General features: G+C 43.1%; 1 protein-coding gene across 10 annotated transcripts in view; it reads left to right on the top strand.

The window, feature by feature from the left end:
• CNIH3 (cornichon family AMPA receptor auxiliary protein 3) overlaps positions 1 to 20,737 on the top strand; it is a 282,314-nt gene that overhangs the window by 100,276 nt on the left and 161,301 nt on the right. The window contains exons 4-5 of one of the 10 annotated variants that reach the window (XR_009517036.1): positions 17,501 to 17,635; positions 18,003 to 18,281. The gene's annotated coding sequence lies outside the window, so the exon portion shown is untranslated. Of the gene's footprint in view, positions 1 to 17,500 lie in introns of those variants that run through there. The other 9 variants (XR_009517056.1, XR_009517051.1, XR_009517055.1 and 6 more) reach the window with 9 other exon arrangements.

Genomic DNA, 20,737 nt, shown 5'->3' with positions numbered 1-20,737 from the left:
CTCTTTAGAAATGCGAGGCATTCCTAGACACCTAGCAGCCTGTGCTTCTGATGTTATAGGTTAAATTGTGTCCCCTAAAAAGAGACATGGAAATCCTAACTCCCAGGACCTCAGAATGGGACCTTATTTAGAAATAGGGTCTTTGCAGATGTAATCAAGTTAAAATGAGGCCATTAGAGTGGGCCATAATTCAATATGACTGGCATCCTTATAGAAGAGGGAAATTTGGACAGGGACTAAAAGAGAAGGCCACGTGAAGACAGAGACACACAGGGAGAAGGCCATGTGAAGACAGATGCAGAGACTAAAGGACTTCAGCTCAAGCCAAGGAAAGTCAGGGGTTGTCAGTTCCAGAAGCTGGAAGAGGCAAGGAAGTATTCTCCCCTTCCTTTAGAGGAAGCATGGTCCTGCTGACACCTTGATTTCAGACTTCTAGCTTCCAGAAGTGTGAGAGAATAAATTTCTATTGGTCTAAGCCATCTAGTTTGTATTCCTTTATTATGGCAGCCCTAGGAAATGAATACATTATTTCTTTCACCAACGTTTATCTGTCTTAAGTTTCCTTTCTCTAGGTCCTTGTACCCTGTTGGGTTAATTATTACTAAGGTATTTGCAGTTGTTGATGGCATCGTGGGGTGTGTGGGGAGTTGCTGAGAGCCGAATGCTCTGTAAAGGGACCTTGTCTGGCAGGTCACCCTCAAATGTGGTAATTGAGGAGAGTTTAATGAAGGGAAACCCAGAGGTGGACAGGGGTAAGGGAACTAACAGGGATGGTAAGGGATGACTCCTATCAACTGGGGCTCGTAACAAAGGGTGCCATTACCACCCCTTAGCCTGACAGAGGCAGGGGAGGGACAGTCACGAGAGCCAGGGACAGCAGTAGCTGTGGCTGTAGGAGGTGGCTGCCTAGCAGGATCTGCGTGGCAGGGAGGGAGCCAGGGAATCAATTCCTGCTCGTCCTCTTCTCCCATCCTCTGATATCTATTAGCTTCTCCCAACTGGAAGCTGGAGGGCAAGAGAGCCTGGGGATGCAGGCTGTAAATGTCGGTCTTCCTGGGCTACAAAGAAAGGTGAAGCAGGGTAGAGTGAGGCTCCCAGGAGGGGGTGGCGGTGGGGACTGTGCACTGAAAATGCCAGATGGGGCAGGGAGCCAGCTGTCAGCAGCCGGCCCCTCCCCGGTTTTGATCCACTTGTCCAAGGATATGCCTGGTATGAAAGTCGCCCTTTCGAGCCTATTTGCGTTTTGGTGGCAAGTAGCTTCTCACTTTGGTGAGAAGTAGCTGTCTCTGAATGCTAGGTTCTAATGCAGATTCTTTTAAAGCTCAAGGGTGATGGGGCAGAGATGGAGGGAGAGAAACCTAACAGAAATGGGACAGATAATGGTGGATTGTTCGCTTGGAGGCAAGGATTGCCGGAAGGAAAATACCGACTAGGGATGAGGTTAGAAAGCAACAGATCATGTGCTAAGGGAAAGAAGGTGAGGTGGATTCCAGTTAATGGAGAGAACGAGCTAGAGAAAGACGTGGAAAGATGACCTGAATGCAATCCCGAGAGAAAGCAGTGCAAGGGATTTCAGAGTGTGAGAAACGGAGAGAACAAAATAGTATCTTTCTTACCGGGTTGTGGTGAAAAGCAAGTGAGTCAATGGATGGAAGAGTCCTCTTTAGCTCTGAAGCACTGCATGCATATACAGTGTATAACAACGATCACTATAATAACCATCTAGTTGAGGGTACAGGGAGATGCCTGAACAATTTCAGCTAACCTGATGGATTGCATATGACTACTCATTGTCATTTTCACCTGTAATAAACAAAGGGGACTTCATTTCCTCAACGAAAGGTAGAGGACTTGGGTTATAAAGTAGGGCAGATCTAAGAACAGAAATCAGCCAACTGAGATGGAAAAGTTTGCAGCTTCAGCTTTTCCAAACTCCTGGATTTGTTCCCTGTTTAATTCATCCTACGAGAGTCTCACTGACTTGGTAGTTTTCAGTACCTAACTGACTGGCCAAGAGGAGATGCTTCTGATTACCCCATGAGCAGGTGTACAGAGGAGAGCTAGGGCCATACTTCCATTCCTAAGGAGAGACCTGTTTGATGTTTTTGGTGTGGCCACAGCAACAATAGGTAGCAATCTCAAAGAGCTTTCAACTGAGGGTATTTCAAATCCCATGCCTCCATCTTCCCCCTTCTTTAGCTCCCAAGAAGAACATTCTCTGGCTCATTAACTGCATCTTGGATGATGCCTTCTCTGTGACTTTTCCTGGTTCCTTCTTTGCTTACTCTTTATTTTATTTTATGTTTTTACATCTTTATTGAAGTATAATTGCGTTACAATGGTTTGTTAGTTTCTGCTTTATAACAAAGTGAATCAGTTATACATATACATATGTTCCCATATCTCTTCCCTCTTGCGTCTCCCTCCCTCCCACCCCTCTAGGTGGTCACAAAGCACTGAGCTGATCTCCCTGTACTATGTGACTGCTTCCCACTAGCTATCTATTTTACGTTTGGTAGTGTATATATGTCCATGCCACTCTCTCACCCTGTCACAGCTCACCCCTCCCCCTCCCCATATCCTCAAGTCCGTTCTCTAGTAGGTCTGTGTCTTTATTCCTGTCTTACCCCTAGGATCTTCATGACATTTTTTTTTCTTAAATTCCATATATATGTGTTAGCATACGGTATTTGTCTTTGTCTTTCTGACTTACTTCACTCTGTATGACAGACTCTAAGTCCATCCACCTCATTACAAATAGCTCAATTTCATTTCTTTTTATGGCTGAGTAATATTCCATTGTATATATGTGCCACATCTTCTTTATCCATTCATCCGATGATGGACACTTAGGCTGTTTCCATCTCCTGGCTATTGTAAATAGAGCTGCAATGAACATTTTGGTACATGACTCACGTACCCAGTACTGGGATTGCTGGGTCATATGGTAGTTCTATTTGTAGTTTTTTAAGGAACCGCCATACTGTTCTCCATAGTGGCTGTACCAATTCACATTCCCACCAGCAGTGCAAGATTGTTCCCTTTTCTCCACCTCCTCTCCAGCATTTATTGTTTCTAGATTTTTTGATGATGGCCATTCTGACCGGTGTGAGATGATATCTCATTGTAGTTTTGATTTGCATTTCTCTAATGATTAATGATGTTGAGCATTCTTTCATGTGTTTGTTGGCAGTCTGTATATCTTCTTTGGAGAAATGTCTATTTAGGTCTTCTGCCCATTTTTGGATTGGGTTGTTCGTTTTTTGTTATTGAGCTGCATGAGCTGCTTATAAATTTTGGAATTAATCTTTTGTCAGTTGTTTCATTTGCAAATATTTTCTCCCATCCTGAGGGTTTGCTTACTCTTTAAATGTAGCTTTCGTCAAAGTTTTATCTTCTCATCTTTTCTCTTCTTGCTCAGCTTCCCTTTCTGAGGTGCTCTCACTTATATCCACTGCTGAATTTCTTATGGTGAATGCAAATTTCCAATGGTCTTCTGGATATCTTCACATGCATTTCTCATCAGTAACCAAAAATGACCACATTTAATTTAACATCACACTTTCCACCATACTGCTTCTCTTGCCATATTTACCTATCATGACTCTTGGGACTTCTACCCTTGTTGTCACTTGGGCGGAAACCTCAGTCATCTTCCATTGCTTGTTCTTCCATTCTCTCTAGAATCCATTCTCTCTTGACACCCAAATAATCAATTGCCAAGTCCTGTCCTTTCTTCCCTTGAGCTTCCTTCCCAACCCAATACGCTGGTTCAGCTCTAATTTAAGTACTTACTAACCTTTCTCTGGATTATTTCAATCGCTTCTTGACATATCAAATTTCCAGCCCATTTTCTTCATTGTCACATGAGTCATCTTCCTACAAACAGGGCAGATAGTTCTACCCCCTCAATATCTTCAGTGTCTCCTTCTTGCCCAAAGTATCTGGTTCAGTTCCTGGCTGTGGCTTTAAGGCCCTCCAGGATTGAGGCCCGACCTGTCTTTCCAGCTTCCTCACCCACTGTGCCTGTCTCTGCGCCTACACATGTCACACTGCACTCCTCACCCTTCCCTGAACTTGCCATGCAAACCTCTATGTTTTTACTTATACTGTCTGTGGACTCTTCCTGCTTCCATTCAAATCCAGATCTCCACAGAGCTTTCCCTGAGCCCCCTAGTTGGAATTAATCATTCCTAACTTCATCTTTCCCCAGTATTTTGCTTACTTCTCTTCTATACTTCTTCTTTAAATTTATTTATTTATTTTTGGCTGTGTTGGGTCTTTGTCGCTGCATGCGGGCTTTCTCTAGTTGCCGCCATGGGGGGCTACTCTTTGTTGCAGTGTGCGGGCTTCTCATTGTGGTGGCTTCTCTTGTTGCGGAGCACAGGCTCTATGTGTGCAGGCTCAGTAGTTGTGGTGCACGGGCTTAGTTGCTCCATGACATGTGGGATCTTCCCGGACCAGGGCTCGAACCTGTGTCCCCTGCATTGGCAGGCGGATTCTTAACCACTGCGCCACCAGGGAAGGCCCTATACTTCTTCCTTTCACGTTGCTTTATATTATAACTAGTTGCCTTCCCTCCAGATTGTATGCTTCTCAAGAGCAGCCACTGAATTTTATTCCATTCTGTATCCCTGTGACTCCATCCCACAGAGCTTCACACATAGTGGCCTCTCGATAAATGTTAGCAATTGAATGAATACTATTCAAATCCTACAATGTGGGTCATTGAGAGGCTGATTTTGAAGGCTGTATCATAGCTTCAGAATTCCTGATCTTTCTTCGCCCGAGCCAAAAGTTCAAAAGGAGATGGTTTAGTCACTGAAGAAGTAGCCTCTGGGAAGTCTGAAACGGAAACGCAGCTGTACTCCCATTTCATTTTTTTCCTGTGGTTTTTGTCTCACGGCCTTGACTTGAAATTTCAGTTGGAAACTTGAAAGGCAATGAAAATAGTTTCTTCTGTGTCACCCAATAATAAGGCTATTGAAACGCTTCATTTTCACGTAAACATTTCTCTTGAAAATCTACTCTGCTAAAAAGTGGGGCTAATTCAACTGCCACCCATGCGGATGTAGTTGTGAGGATGACTTTAAATGAGACATTTTTAGACTCTCAATATGTCAACAAGTTAAGAGTTTCATTCATTTAAAAAATGTAAATAAATGCAGCTGCATCTGGCTATACGGACAATAAAAGTGAGATAGTGGTGGTGCTAAAGCAAGTGGGAAGATGCTCTGAATTGAGAGAGACACCCAGCTTTGAGGCTAATTTATGGAGCATTAATGAATATATTTAGAAAACTCATGCAGCAAAACTCATACCTCCAGCTCATGTTCTTTTCACTCTGTGAGCTAGCGGAATTCATCCTGACAGCTTAAGAACAACAAATAAAGAATGGGCTGCCTACCAAAACATCAAATGGTGAGAAAAGAAAGTCACGTTCATTAAACATGCATGTTGGAATTCTCCATTACTATACTTAAAATAATTATATAACTTCATATATCCCATTAGAATCTTTTGTTGAGTTAAGCAGTGTTCAACTTTCAGAATCTAGATTTCCAGAAATCAACTTGAAATCTGTTTGTTTGAAGATATAATGCATTTTCTCCTAAAATGCCATTATAAATGCAACTAGGTACCCAGGCTGGCCCACTAAAGCCATTTAAGCTTAGAATATTGATGCCATATTGTATATTTGCAAGGAAAATTAGTAAAAAATATTTGCACTGCAATATTAGCATTTATGTAAGTAATTTAATCTCTCATCCTTGAAATTGATTAAGAAAGGTTTTCCTCTTTACTAAATGATAATACCTGTGGAAAAATAGATTTCATTATAGGAGGATGAAAATATAGATTGGTATTGTAGTGGAGAGTGAAGGGAAATTTGGACTCTTTCCCAGGCTTTCTAATTTGATGCTATTGGCTCTTGAGGACATTACATTTCACTTCCAAATGTAGGGCCTTCCTTTTCCTCATATGAATGTATCACTAGCACTACTTTAAACTTATCATTCATGATGAGGGTCATTTTTCTTTGACTCACAAATGGAAGAAAAAGGGGACAGAAGGGAGGGATATTTTCCTGAGGTAACTGAACAAAAAATTACATGAGAGGAAAGGAGGAGAAGAGCCTCTTAAGAAGAGTACGTGTGGGCTTCCCTGGTGGCGCAGTGGTTGAGAGTCCGCCTGCCGATGCAGGGGACACGGGTTTGTGCCCCGGTCCGGGAAGGTCCCACATGCCGCGGAGCGGCTGGGCCCGTGAGCCATGGCCGCTGAGCCTGTGCGTCCGGAGCCTGTGCTCCGCAACGGGAGAGGCCACAGCAGTGAGAGGCCCGCGTACCGCAAAAAAAAAAAAAAAAAAAAAAAAAGTATGTGTGCATATGAAAAACAAATTTCCCATATCGGTAAATTGAGGTGAGTCAGCAAAAATGAAAGGCCCCCCCCCCCCCCCCCCCCCCCCCCGCTTAAAGAAGAAAAGAGCTATTCATTAGATTTGATGGTTCCCTGCCATGCTATTACCTCCTGAAAGTCAGGGACAAGCACAGAAAGGACACAGCATGCCACTGGCTATTCTTTTTTATGGGACGTTCATATATCGGTTGTTTGTAACTGAGATTTACTGCTCTCTCTCACTAACAACTTTAGATTTTACAATTGTGATTTATTTCTCTTTCATTTTCCATAGAGTAAACTACTGTATTCTCTTTTTAAAAAATTGTATCCATCTCTCACTCTCCCTAACCATTATCTCAGATCCAACTCGCTCCCCCTGTTTAGATGACACTTTTCTCAGACCTTTCTTCGGCCAAGAGTTCCGTGGCTTCCCATTTTCTTCACAAGTGGAAACTTTTCTGCCAGGTGTCCAGATTCTCCATAATAGGGCCTCCCCCTTCGTAGCCAAGTCCACGCCTCCTCCACTTCCCATCAGATCTTTCTGCTGTGATTTGGCCAGGATCTCTCCGGTTCTTTGAAAATGCCACAACCATTCCAGCTTCTATGCGTCATCAGCTCATGTTTCCCTTCCTGTAATTCATACTTTTTCCTCCCCTGGCTATCTACATTCCACCTACATGTAGGAAACAACGTTTGGGGGATCTAATTCTACTTATAATCATTTTAGGCACATGAGACCTTAGTAGTGATGTTTGAACTACATGACCCAGCCTTCCGAGTTACCCTTGATTGGACTAAGAGAGTATATCTGACCCCAGATGAAATGGTCAGATTCTCTCTCCCAGGACTTTGGAAATGAAACTGAAAACCAGTATGAGTGTTTAGATCTGGAACATGTAAACTTAGGAGCTGAGGGTCAACCACATCCTCTTTTGTGGAAGAGAGACTATGGAAACCTAATGGTAGAAAGAGAGAGTATGCAACACTTAGGGTTCTTGGTCGAAAACAACAGAAACCAACTCTAGTTAACTTAAGCTTAGAATATTGATACCATATTGTATATTTGCAAGGAAAATTAGTAAAAAATATTTGCACTGCAATATTAGCATTTATTAAGTAATTTAATCTCTCATCCTTGAAATTGATTAAGAAAGGTTTTCCTCTTTACTAAATGATAATGCCTGTGGAAAAATAGATTTCATTATAGGAGGATGAAAGTATAGATTGAGAATATTTATTCTCAATCTATAAGATTTAAGAATTTAAGAATTTAAGAATCTATAAGATTTAAGAATCTATAAGATTCTCTATAAGCAGAGAATATTTATTTCAAGGATATTATGTAGCTCCTAGAATCAATGGGAAGGCTGGAGGGCCAGGTTTGGAAAATAGACAGGGATCAGGGGAGACTAGGCAGTCAGAGACCATCTGGTTGGAATGCCACCCTAGGCTCCATGTCCTGTCTTGTCTCTTACAGGACAATATAGCAGCTGCAATGATCTTTCTAAAATTTAACTCAGATTATGACACTCTCCTGCTGTTGTATAATGAAGAATTTCTTTGTTCTTTGTCCCAGGTTCCTGGCATGGAGCTTCTAAAAACCCTTAAAATTTCCCAAGTGATAGAAATGCTGTTGTTATTCATGGTGGGTCTTGATCATTTATCCTAATGAGTTGGCTTCAGGTTGGCAGTCATTTTGGACCGTGAAGCTCTGGACACCAAGGCTTAGATGAGCATCTCTGGTTGGTAAACACATCCAAGTGCTGGGAGGGTGACACATCCTGATTTCCTGGGGACACTCCCAGACCACACTCTGTGTGTCTCTTCATTTGGCTGGTCCCGATTTGTGCCTTTTATAATAAAACTTCAGGTGTAAGTCTAGTGCTTTCCTGATTTCTGTCCGTTGTTCTAGTGAATTATTGAACCTGAGGGAGTCATAGAAGCCCCTGAATTTTTAGCCAGCTATTCAGAAGTGTGGGTGGCCTCGGGACCCTTGAACTTGCGGCTGGCATCTGAAGTAATGCCAGTCTTCTTGGGGGCTATGGTGTCTCTGCTGACCCTGGGGGTTGGTGTCAGAATTGTATTGCTGTATTCTACCTGCTTAGCACTCCCACATGACTTTTACTGAAGCAGAATGAAATAAATCTTCACTGTGGCCTTGCCAGCCTTGACCCCTGCTGCCTCTCCAGCCCCGTCTCCTGCTACTTTCCTCCACATTCACTGCACTTCAGCCACAATGGCCTTTTTTCTGTCCCTCATACACCCCAAGCCGGCTGCATTTCAGGGCCTTGCACTTGCTGTTCCCTCTGCCTAGAATGCCTTTCCTCCAGATCTTTGCCTGGACTTCTCTGAGGGTGAAAGTGCTGTTGGTCTTGTTCACCTCTGTACCCAAGACCTAGAACAGTGACTTGATTGGTTGATTGACTGTAGACTCATAAATCACATAAGAGACCCGGTGAATCTGTTCATTGCGATTTTGCTACCTACAGGATCGAATCTGAGGTCTAATGTTTTAGCTAGATTGGCTCTGTGGCTATAAGACAAGAGGTTCTCTTTTGCTGTTATAGAAACTTTATGGTTCTCTAACCTTGACATTAGCTGAGATAGTAAAGCCCTGAGCTTGTCATTTTTTTTTTTCTTCTGCAAACTCACCAGTGTGTTCAGAAGCAGCCAGCCCGTCCAGAGCCTTTACGTTCATCATTCCCACCCAAATGGTCAATTATAGCCACGGGTCTCCTCAAGCCTAGCCTCCTATAAGCACTTCATCCCAAGCAGCCAGTGGTGATAATTTAAGTAACCGTTTGCCACTGTGTACCATGGAGACCAGTATTCCATTTCCCACTGGCGTTGAGGTAATCACTGCATTCAAGCCAACTCAGCTCAGATAACCAATCCAGGTTCCTATCTTTGAGTCAGTTTCCTGGGGCTATTTTAGGCGCTGAGCATGAGTTTAGCTGGGGAGGCAGAAACCACTCTTTGTTTTTTCAGTGGAGGGAATTTCACCCAGGGAAATTGGTAACAAAGGCCTTGGAGCAGTGACAGAGCGCAAAGCGGGAGGCTGAGTTGCTCATTTGAGGAGGGCACGCCACCTCTAGAGCTGGGTGCACAAAGAGAACACGCTGTTACCCAAGCCCACGACTGCGTGCTGCTGCGGCTGCCAGAGCAGGAACCCAAGAGCCCTCCCTCGCTCCTGCCGCTGCGGCTGCCGCTACCACTGTTGCTTTTGTCACTGCTGTCACTGTTTCTGTTGCTCTTGCTGCCGCTGCCACCAGACCTTTCATCTACTTTCCAGTCTCCTCCCAGGGATTCCCACTGGCAGAACCAGCTGCCCAGGGAGTCTGGAAAATGTAGCCTCAGGCTTCTGGGCCTGGAGGTGGAGAGGAAGTGGAACAGGGTGAGTGTTCGCTAAGAGGCCGCAGCTTCTACGTGGCACAGGCTCAAGGCTCACTCCCAGGCGAGCCTTCCTTGCCCACCCAGACCGGAGCAGACCAAGCTGTGCTCACTTTCAAAACTTTCTGGACGTAACCCTCACAGAATTTCCTATAGCTTGTTATTGTATATTATATTGCCTATGTACATAGATGTGTATGTATATTTCATATTTGTATGAATTTATATCAGTTTCTGTTTTCCCTGATAGATGATTCTGGAAGGCAGGCCCTATGTAAGTTTTGCTCTCCAGTGTCTGCCGCGCCTACGTATAATAGACACTCATAAACGTTTATGGAATAAATGAAGAGCTCCAAACACCCACACTTTACTGCTCATACTTCATCATTCTCTCTCCTCCAGTCTTAATTCAGTTCCATCTATCATAATATTTCAAACCCCACAGTGAACTGTGAGACGATTAGTAAGAAAGTTTGCTGTTTAGAAGGGTTCTTATCACCTTTTTTTAAAAAAAAATGCACATTTCACAACAGTGTGACACTCCAGAGCATTTCAGTCCCTCCAGACTCCCTGCCACTCAAAGTCAACTTTCAAGTCTGTGTGTCCTTCCTCTTAGTCCAGCATCAGGCCTTGAAGATCTCAGGTGGCATTAAGTTTAGGGGCCAGGTTGGGAAACTAGGTGCTCTCAGGGAGGGCATAACAGCAATAGATGTAAGAACAGACATCAGAAAGTCCCAGGCTGGGGGGAGAGGGGAACAGAGGAGGGTAAGGGCCCTGTGGCATTGGATGAAGGTGTGAAGCAGGGAGCAACTTCCCCTGAATCAGCTTGAACGATGGGCCTCTGTAAGGCTAATATTTGGCTTCTACAACATGTATTAGTCTGCTAAGGCTGCCATAACCAAGTACCGTAGACTGAGTGGCTTAAACAATAGAAACTTATCTTCCTACAATTCTGGAGGCTGAAGTCCAAGACCAGGGTGCCAGCAGCGTTGGTTTCTTCTGAGGCCTCTCTTCTTGGCTTGCAGGTGGCCCCCTTCTCACTGTGTTCCCACATGGTCACCCCTTGGTCCATGTGTGCATATATCTGTGTCCAGATTTCCTCTTCTTATAAGGATACCAGCCATATTGAGTTAGGGCTCACCCATATGACCTGTTTTTAACTTAATTACCTCTTTAAAGGTCCTCACTCTAGATACAGTCACATTCTGAGGTGCTAGAGGTTAGGATTTCAACACATGAATTTTGGGGGAACACAATTCAGCCTATGACATCACACCACCAAGCTTTCCTTCCTTCTTGCATATTTGCATATCTCTTTTATGGAAGCTTTTCTCAAACTGAAATCTCAATATATTCTTGTGCTTGGTATTCATTGAGTTTCTTGGATCTGTGGGGTTTATGAAGTTTTCAACAAATTTGGAAAACATTTTAAAAATACTTTTTCTGTCCCTCCCTCTCCTCTATTTTTGGATTCTAGTTATTTGGCTGCTTGAAGTTGTACTACAGGTACTTCATGTTCATGAATCTTTTCTTCCGCAATTTCTAATTTACTGTAAATCCCATCCAGGGTATTTTTCTTCTTCCAGTTTTATTAAGATACAATTGACATACAGTGCTTAAGTATAAGGTGTCAACATAATGATATGATTTACACACATCATGAAGTGATTACCACAATAAGTTTAGTGAACATCCATCAACTCAAATAGAAACAAAATTAAAGCAATAGAAAAAAATATTTTTCTTGTGATGAGGACTCCTAGGATTTACACTCTTAACAACTTTCATAGATAATATACCACAGTGTTAATTATATTTATCATGTTGTATGTTAACTCCCTAGTACTTATTTATCTTATAACTGTAAGTGTGTCCCTTTTGACTGCGTTCACCTAATTCTTTCTCCCCCCAACCCCTACCTCCGGTAACCATAAATCTGATCACTTTTTCTGTGAGTTTGTTTGTTTGTTTTTTAAAGTATAATTGACCTACAACACTATGTTAGTTCCTGTTACACAACAGTGATTTGATATTTCTATATATTTCAAACTGATCACCACAATAAGTCTGGTTATAATATGTCACCATACAAAGATATTACATAGGGACTTCCCTAGTGGCGCAGTGGTTAAGAATCCGCCTGCCAATGCAGGGGACAAGGGATCGATCCCTGGTCCGGGAAGATCCCACATGCCGCGGAGCAACTAAGCCTGTGCACCACAACTACTGAGCCCATGAGCCACAACTACTGAGCCTGCCTGCCACAACTACTGAAGCCCGCATGCCTAGAGCCTGCGCTCCGCAACAAGAGAAGCCACTGCAATGAGAAGCCCACGTGCTGCGACGAAGAGTAGCCCCTGCTCGCCGCAACTAGAGAAAGCCCGCGCACAGCAGTGAAGACCCAACCCAGCCATAAAAAAAAAAAAAGAACCTGCTTATGCTTTAAAAAATATATATATATACATTACATAGCTATTGACTGTATTCCCCACAGTGTATATTTCATACTCATGACTCATTTATTTTGTCATCTAGGGTATTTTTAATCTTAGACATTGTAATTTTCATTTATAGACATTCACTTATGATCTTTCATGTCTTCCGTGTCTATATTTAACAAGCTTAAAATTCCCTTTAATTTTTTGATCATATAAAATACACTTATAGCAAGTGTTTTGATATCCATGTTCACTAATTCTATCATCTTTGTCATTTCTGCATCAGTTTCAGTTGATTTTTCTCCTTGTTATGGATTGTATTTTCCTGCTCCTTTGCATGCCTGGTAATTTTTGATTGGATACCAGACACTGAATTTTGCCTTGTTGGGTCCTGGATACTTTCGTGTTTCCGTTAAATATTATTGAACTTTGTTTTGAGATGTGCTTTTAATATTTGTTAGGTGGGACCAGAGCAGCATTTAATCTAGGGATAATTTCCCCCTAGTACTGACACAAAACCCTTCTGTATACTGAGGCACTCTGAATCATGAGGGTTTTCACTCCGGCTGGTAAGAGCAGGAACTATTCCTGTCACTGTCTAGGGTTTGTTCTTTCTAAGCCTTTTTTGTGATTCTTTTCCCAGTCTTAGTTTTTTCTCACACATGAGCTTATCAGTGCTCAGCTGAAGGTTGGAAGAGGACCCTCTGCAGGTCTCTTAAGCTCTCTTTTCTGTGCAGCTCTTTCATCTTTGGTACTTTGTCCTGTGGACACTAGTTACCTTGGCCTTCCTGTACGGCCATATTTGTGTCCTCAACTCAAGGAGACCATGGGGCTCTGCCTGGTTTTCCCTTTCTCCTTTCTGAGCCACAGCCTGGATACTCTCTTAAGACAATAAGGTGGGCCAGTGTAGGACTCACGTTTGTTTTCTGTCTCTCAGGGATCACTGTCCTTAGTTGCCTGATGTCCAGTTTCTTGAAAACCATTTTATAAAATATATTTTGTCTGCTTTTTCTGGTTGGTTCAAGCAGAAAAAAATAAATAAATCTGGTCTCTTTTACTCCATCTTAGCTGGAACTGGAAGTCAAATTATCTACAGTTACCTTTTTATCTTTAAGTAATATATTTAAACTTACATGTCCTAGTCTATCAACTCCAAAAGTGAATCAGCATCTTAACTCTCCCAATGAAATGTGAAAACATTTGCACTCGCATAGCACCTCCCCCTTGTATCTCCTGTTTTTGGCACATTCGGAAATTTTTTCCCCCAGTATATTATCATCAAATGATTATTATTTTAAAATTGTGTAGCTCTTCTTCCAAGATTTATAACGATTTCATCATGTTTTGTAACTGTATTTACCAGTTAAGATTCATTTCTATGTTTAACTGAATTCAGGTCATCACTATTTTTTTTTAATACTTTGGCTTCTCCCTGCATAAGTTCATTATTTTGACTGCGAAGTCCATGTCGAAGGCAGAGTACTTGTGCCATTTACCTTGGTGAATTTGCACTTGCTTATATTTTTAGCTTTTAGTCTAAGCACACCTAGGATGGATCAGTCTCTCCAAGTGGACTCATATTGACCAATTTCATGAGAGATTCATAAGAAATCTAGTATGCTATTTTGTTCATTTATAGTGAAAATTTTAACTCCTTTCAAGACCAAGATACTTACATTCTCTGGTCAGCGTATTGTGTCTCAACAGGGACGTTTAGCCAGCAGGTCAAATTTTTTCCAAAGCTTCTAATTTCTTGTGTAATCACAGCAAGATAGTTGTGGGTGTGAGTTGCGCTTTTAAAATATTTAAAGACGTCGGGTTCAGAGCACCTATCTCCACTGTAAATTTGTCCCCGTGGTGTGTACACAGGATCTGTGGCCCAAGGCATCTCCTTTCCTGGATATCTTGGGTGAGTGCCCACAGTGACCTCTGACTTTTGTTTAGTCTGTTTCATAGCTAATTTGATGCCTTCCGTATTTATACCATTTTATCTGCTTCAACTTTGGATCTGTAACAATACCACAAGAATTTGCTTGTTTATACAGTGTTTGGTCCTAGCAATGCTTTATCTTTAAGATATTTTTTGGGTACATGTCAAACCTCATCCATTAAGTGCTGAGTGTTAGTTTTACTCTTTCAGTTTTGGAGGAACTTAGCAGTTGCCTCTCTGACAACGATCTCGTCTTTCTTGGAATTCCTGCCTGTTATTTGTTACTTGTTCCTGCCTTGTTCTGCTTGTTTCCTTTTGTAATAATCGTCTTATTGTTCCCAACTGTCCCTATCTTGAGAGATGTCCTATATGATTTGAATTCTACTCGGTATTTAGCACAACATCTTATACAGAGGTGTTCAATCGATACTTATCAATTGGAATAAAAAGATAGGTTCCCTGATCTCCTTCTGTTCTTTGTCATCTGAATGCCCAGATCTAGACTGATGCCCCATGTGTTCTTAAAAAAAGGGGATTTGGAAACCTATTTGAGTCCACTTAATATTACAAGGCATGGGCAACCCAAGCCACAGGGGAAGATAGACGTGAGCGAGTGGGAAGGAAAGGGAGCTAGTGGTTCAAGAAGGAAAATACACATGAAAATGCCAAGACATGTAAATTGAGCATAAACGTCCAAGTTTTGTGAGTAGATTAATTATGATGCCTGTTCAGAGGATATCTGAGCAGCATTACTTAGTTATTGCAGCCTAGAACCCAATTATTTCAGCTATAGTTTCTTGGTGGAGTGGAGTAACAGACTTCTATTAGGGACTAATCAGTTCTGCCCACGTTCCTATATGAAACAGTGTTCAGGTGAAACTCAAAGGATTCCGATGCCAAAGAACAGTGAGATAATGCCCACTGTGTATGGCAAAGAGACTGTAATCTCACCGGCCGTCGGTGAGGTCTGGCCTCAGGAATGCTGGCAGAGGGGCATGTGGGAGCATGGACACGCATCCTCATTCATCCATATCAGCTCTGGCCCTTCCCCTTGTTCACCCCTTTTCAAGGCTCTGCCCAGGGGTAATCACCTTCTGACTTACCTCTTCCACTCCAGGTGTGCTGGGTCAGGTGTGCTTGTCACGCATTCCGACACTACCCTGTGCTTCCTGATATTGTAGCCCTAAAACCACTGAACCATAATTGCCCCTTTTAGTGCTTTGTCCCTCTCAAGGGTGGGACTGTGTCTTATTCATCTCTGAATATAGTGCTGTTGGGCTGCGCCCCACAGACCTGCAAGCCTTGTAATTGCCCAGCTGCAAAACCAAAGGAAGAGCCTAGAGACAGCAACAGAGACATCAGTGTTTTATTGCATAGGGAATCTTTCGATGTCTGAAGCAAGGTCCTGGAGCGACCGTGTATGGCAGACAGCAGGCAGGACCTGGTAGCAGTCTTGGCTACTTGGGGGTGGGGGTGTGTGGTGGAGAAGGAGGCTACCAGTTATAGTGGGAACTGATGTCAGGTTGGCTCATCAGTTACCAGGGAAACCAGCAGAGGGGCACATCCCTCACTGCCCCTCGGGTTGGTGACCTGGGCAGATGTGTTCCCTTTGATAAACTATTGTAGTGGAGCTGTTCTGATCTAAAGGTTAGAACAATCACTAGCTGGGCTGTGGCGGGGGCAGGCATGTGGGCAGTTACAGATTAAGCTTTAGGATTAGGAGGGAAGGTCAGTCATGTGAGTAGGGTGTAGGTGAAGCAGGGACTGGTCGGGCAGGGGATGTACAGAGAACAAGAGAACAGTCATCTCGAGTGGCCTGACCGTACAGATGCTTAGCACATAGTGATGTTGAATGCGTTGTTCAAGGTGTACCTGTAGGAAGACCATTAGGGTTAGAGGATGAGCGGGTGACTCTGAGACACTAGCTCACCCAGCTGTTACAGGACAGACACATCCTTGATGACAGAGATGCTGAGGCTTTTCCAGCCCACAAATATGACATGTCTGGAATGCACCAGTAAGTGGAGTACAGGCTGTCCTGGGATTTGGACCATCTTAGATACTCAGTTGGAGAGAGATGTGAAAGGTGTGCTTGCTTTCTGGGGACTCTCGTGAGCTCATTTGGCCCTTCTAGCCAGGTGGGCCTCTAGCCAGTTGGCTTGTTTCCAGCCACCTTTGCCTGGTGATGCTTCTTAGCCTGTAACGTGCAGATTGGGTTTCTTCTCCCCTGGCAAGAATTCCTTGCTGTTCACTCCCACAGCCAAATAGGGTTGGGAGACCTCCAGTGCAGGATGGCCACATTGTGAGTTAGTTAGAGGTTTGGGGGACCCACCGCATTCACCAGGTTTTGATCTCTTTAGATGGCGGGCATCTCTCCAGGCTGTTAGTACCCTCTGCTCCCATTGTCCTCCCACCAAAACCCCTGCCAAAACTCTGCTCCCCTCTCAGAGGTAGCATTGCCAATGATTGGATGTGCGTTCTTTCAGTCCTTTTTCTATGCATTTACACATGTAACATACAAAAATGGGGTTTGGATTTCTTTTCTTTCTTTTTACAGATGAGTTCATACTACAAATCCTTTGGTTCTAGGTTTTTTTTCCTTCCTTCCTTCCTCTCTTCATCCCCCCTCCCTTTCTTCTTTCCTTCCTTCCATCTTTTTCTTCTTTTCTTCTTCCATTCTTTCCCTCCCTCCCTCTCCCCCTCCTTCCTTGCTTCCTCTCCCTCTCTCTTCCTTTCCCTCCTAATAAAATGGATGTTTATAAAGAATTATCTTGATCTTCTAAGGGTCTATAAAATACTTAATTTGCATTCAAACAATTGAAACCTCTGTAGGAAGCATCCATTTGCCGCAGGTCAACTACGCAGTTTGTTGAGGATTAACTAATCATGTAGTTTTGCAAAATTTCTCTTTATTCTCTCGTAAGCATGAATAATCCACTGCAAGGGGGCCAGAAAACCATTTCAGAGACAACAGGGCAAGAGACTCCATTGTGAAAGTCCTGTTTGTGACCTGGATTTCTAGCTCTCTGCTCAATTCCTGTGTGTCCCCTGGCCCTGAACACCCAGTAGTGTTCTGCTCGGAAACATGCCCTGACCTTGTCTGGGAGAAACGTGGTTGAAGAAGTGTCTCTGCCTGCTTTTGTGCACATTCACCTTGGAACAACATGAACATGGTTAAACACTGGGATGGGGTTCTCATGGCAGATCCACATTTCTGTGAATAAATAACATTTAGTCAGCATTTACTATATGCCAGGCACAGTTATAAGTGCTTTACACGTATTAACGCAGTTAATTCTCCCAATCTTTTAAAGTGGGTTCTATCATGCTCCTTGTTTTACAGATGAGGAAAATGAGGCTCAGAGAGGTTGAGCCACTTCCCTCAGGACACGCAGTGAAGTATGAAGCAAAGATTTGAACCGGAGCAGTCTGACTCCAGATCCTGTGCTCATAATCATGGAAAGTGTTGCCTCCAAATGTAATTATGGTTTAATGAAGACTGACAACATTTCAGTCATTGTGTGAAGAACTTGGATTCGGTGATGCCTTTAATGGTCCTTTGCAGATTCAGGACAACACTGGCCAGGGCTGTTTAAAGATCCTAGGAACTCTTTCCTTTGGAGGCTCTATCCTATATCATTTAAAAAAATAAAATGCTACATGAAATGTAATTTTTTTTTGGCTGTAAATACTTGGAAGACCTTTAAGAAATAATTTTGCCTTTGAAGTAATCAGGCTATGAATAATTTACTTAATTCACAATTGGCTATGATTTCTCATTCATACTTGGAATTCTTATGAAGAAAGAAAGCCTAACCTATAGATCATTTTTTTTTTTTTTGCAGTACACGGGCCTCTCACTGTTGTGGCCTCTCCTGTTGTGGAGCACGGGCTCTGGACGCACAGGCTCTGAGGCCATGGCTCACGGGCCCAGCTGCTCTGCGGCATGTGGGGTCTTCCCGGACCAGGGCACGAACCCGTGTCCCCTGCATCGGCAGGCGGACTCTCAACCACTGCGCCACCAGGGAAGCCCTTAAGTGTAATGAAATTTTTATGAATATTAATTTAATAAATGAGGTTGACATATTACATTTTTTAGGCACTTAATTAAATATTTATTGATTGTGGTCTTCCAGTGTTCTTTTCATAGTTTTGAGTGAGATATGTGTGTGTGTGTGTGTGTGTGTGTGTGTGTGTGTGTGTGTGTATATATATATATATATATAGTTTTTTTTGGTTTTTTTTTTACAGTCCTAAACCTTTCCCTTGCCCTTGACTGGACTTGTAGACCCAGCACTGTGGCTATGGGGCCTAATGAACATTTTCATTCATTCGTGCTCCTGGCCATACTCCACGTCTGCTTGTTCCCTACAGCTGACCATAAGTAGGCAGAATAACTGACCCCCAACTCCAGGTGGCTGGCTCTAAGGCCCCTCCTGCCCCAGATGCGTTGCTCACTGGCCGCTGGTGGTGTTTTCCAGGGACTCAGCTGAGATTGATGAGGAAGAGTGGATGTACCTTACAGCAGGCGCAGTATGTTGATGTTGTCACAAAGTGCTCCTTCATTCAATTCCTCCAGTTCGTTGCCTGCAGTCATGGGGCATTCACTTTCTCTCCTGGAATCATGAAGGGAGAAACTGCCATGCCTATAGCTAGGTTCTTCTGTCTTTTTGTATCACTTGCTCTTAGCTTCGTAATGGTGCCTCTCTGCTTTACTATGTATTCTATCTGATAATCTGGAATAGCACAGTGGCTACGAACTGGCTTTGGGAATCAGACATCCTAATCATTATGGCCCACTTTGTAAACGGTCACAGGGGTGAGATGTCGGGGGGAGACTGTGAAAGGAGCTGAGGAAGGCCCAAGAACAACTTTTCTTACTTCACATTTTCATTTCAACCCAATGCTGCAATTTCTGAAAAATGGAAGTATCATTTTCAGCTTTTAAAGTCAGTTAATTACACTGCTGTGAACTGGTAAAGTAATTAATAAATGTTAACATTTGCATGTCATTTTAATTAAGAAATAAATGTCTTTGAATGAAAAAGTGCCTGCTAGCTTATCCATTAATTATCAGAGTACTGAAAGTACCCTTTGCAAGGTGGTTCCAAAAGTACCTGGGGAAAATGAGCCATCAATCAATTTTTTGCTTGTACGAGTCATGGCGTCGTCCTTCCTTGCAGTTCAAACTGCCAACCAGGTGAAGAGAGGGATCCCTTACCTGATAGGAGAGGCAGAGTCACCTCGACTCTCTCTATGTAGTTGGGGTGCTAGGCAGACAGTTGGTGTTCTACTCAGTTTTGCTTCCAAGGATGTTTCTGTTAATAACACCTTATGTTTTCTACTTCTTTTATTAAAAAAGGGCAGGGGGAACAATGCTTTGTCCTCTCATGAAATTAACTTTGTAAGGTCGGATCTTAACAAACGGCACCGCGAAACCGAGGAAAGCTTCAAGTGAGCTTTATTAGGGAGCGCTCCCGGGCGAGGTTCACTGGTCCGAGAGAAAGGGGCCAGAGAAGTCGCGCCCAGTCCTGGGCGTGGGAGATTTTTATTGGGGTGTAAGGGAAGGGTGGTTTGCAGGGGGTGGGTGGGGTTTGGTATACAGGGTAATTCCTTATTTGGTGAGAATACAGCAGGGCCAGGTGTTGGTTGGTCTGTTGTGGGGCGTAAGCCCACTTTCCCTTCCCGTCAGCCCCATTGTTTTCTGGGTAGGAAGTTAGAGTCTCTTGTTGATTCCCAGAACAGGTGAGGTCGTTATGTCCCAGTGCCTCTCCTACCTCATACTGGTCGATGTTTTCCCTTACCCTCCGGGCCTCCTTTCACCCGGGCCAACGGACCTGACAAACTTCTTTGTGATTGGTCTTCTATTTCTTATGTTTGTTAGGGTTTTCACACAGTCCCTGCCAGATCATCGGGTGTACGCTTTCAGGGCCAGGAGCTAGGCCTATCTATATTACTCCTCTTCTGTAAAATTTTCTTATTTTTTATTGTAAAAGAAACATGTTTTAAAGCTATGAAGTATAACACAATTAAGAAAAATGCACGAAAGATAATAATAAGGTTTGAAAAATTATTATACAGCCAATACTCAGGTCAAAAGTAGGGCATTGCTAGCATCTCAAAACCTCATGCGTACCTCTTCCTATTACCCCCACCCCCAACCTCCCTGAAGGTAACCACCATCTTGACTTTGATGGTTATCATGTCTTTGCTTTTTTTTTTTTTTCAGTAGTTTTACCACATAAGTATGAATCCCTAAAGGCCAAATTTTAGTTTCGCTTGTTTTTGAATTTGTGTAATCCTAGAGTAGGTTTCACTCTGCCTTGTATTTGTGAACTTCATCCATATTGTCAGGTGTAGCTTTGATCTATTAATTTTCACTATGGTATGCCGTGGAATGAATAGACCACAATTTATTTATGCATTTTACTCATGGTGGACATTTGCCTCATGATAATGATGCTGCCATGAACATTCTTGTACGTGTCTTTTGGTGTGCATTTTATGCATATGTAATGCCGCTTCTAGGTACTTCCAGACCTACAAGTGGAATTTTTGGGTCACAGGGTGAGCTTAGTAG

Source organism: Delphinus delphis, chromosome 1 (genome assembly GCF_949987515.2).
Source record: "Delphinus delphis chromosome 1, mDelDel1.2, whole genome shotgun sequence".
Classification (NCBI taxonomy): domain Eukaryota; kingdom Metazoa; phylum Chordata; class Mammalia; order Artiodactyla; family Delphinidae; genus Delphinus; species Delphinus delphis.
Note: the sequence above shows the minus strand (reverse complement) of the source record. Positions and strands in the feature narration are given on the sequence as shown.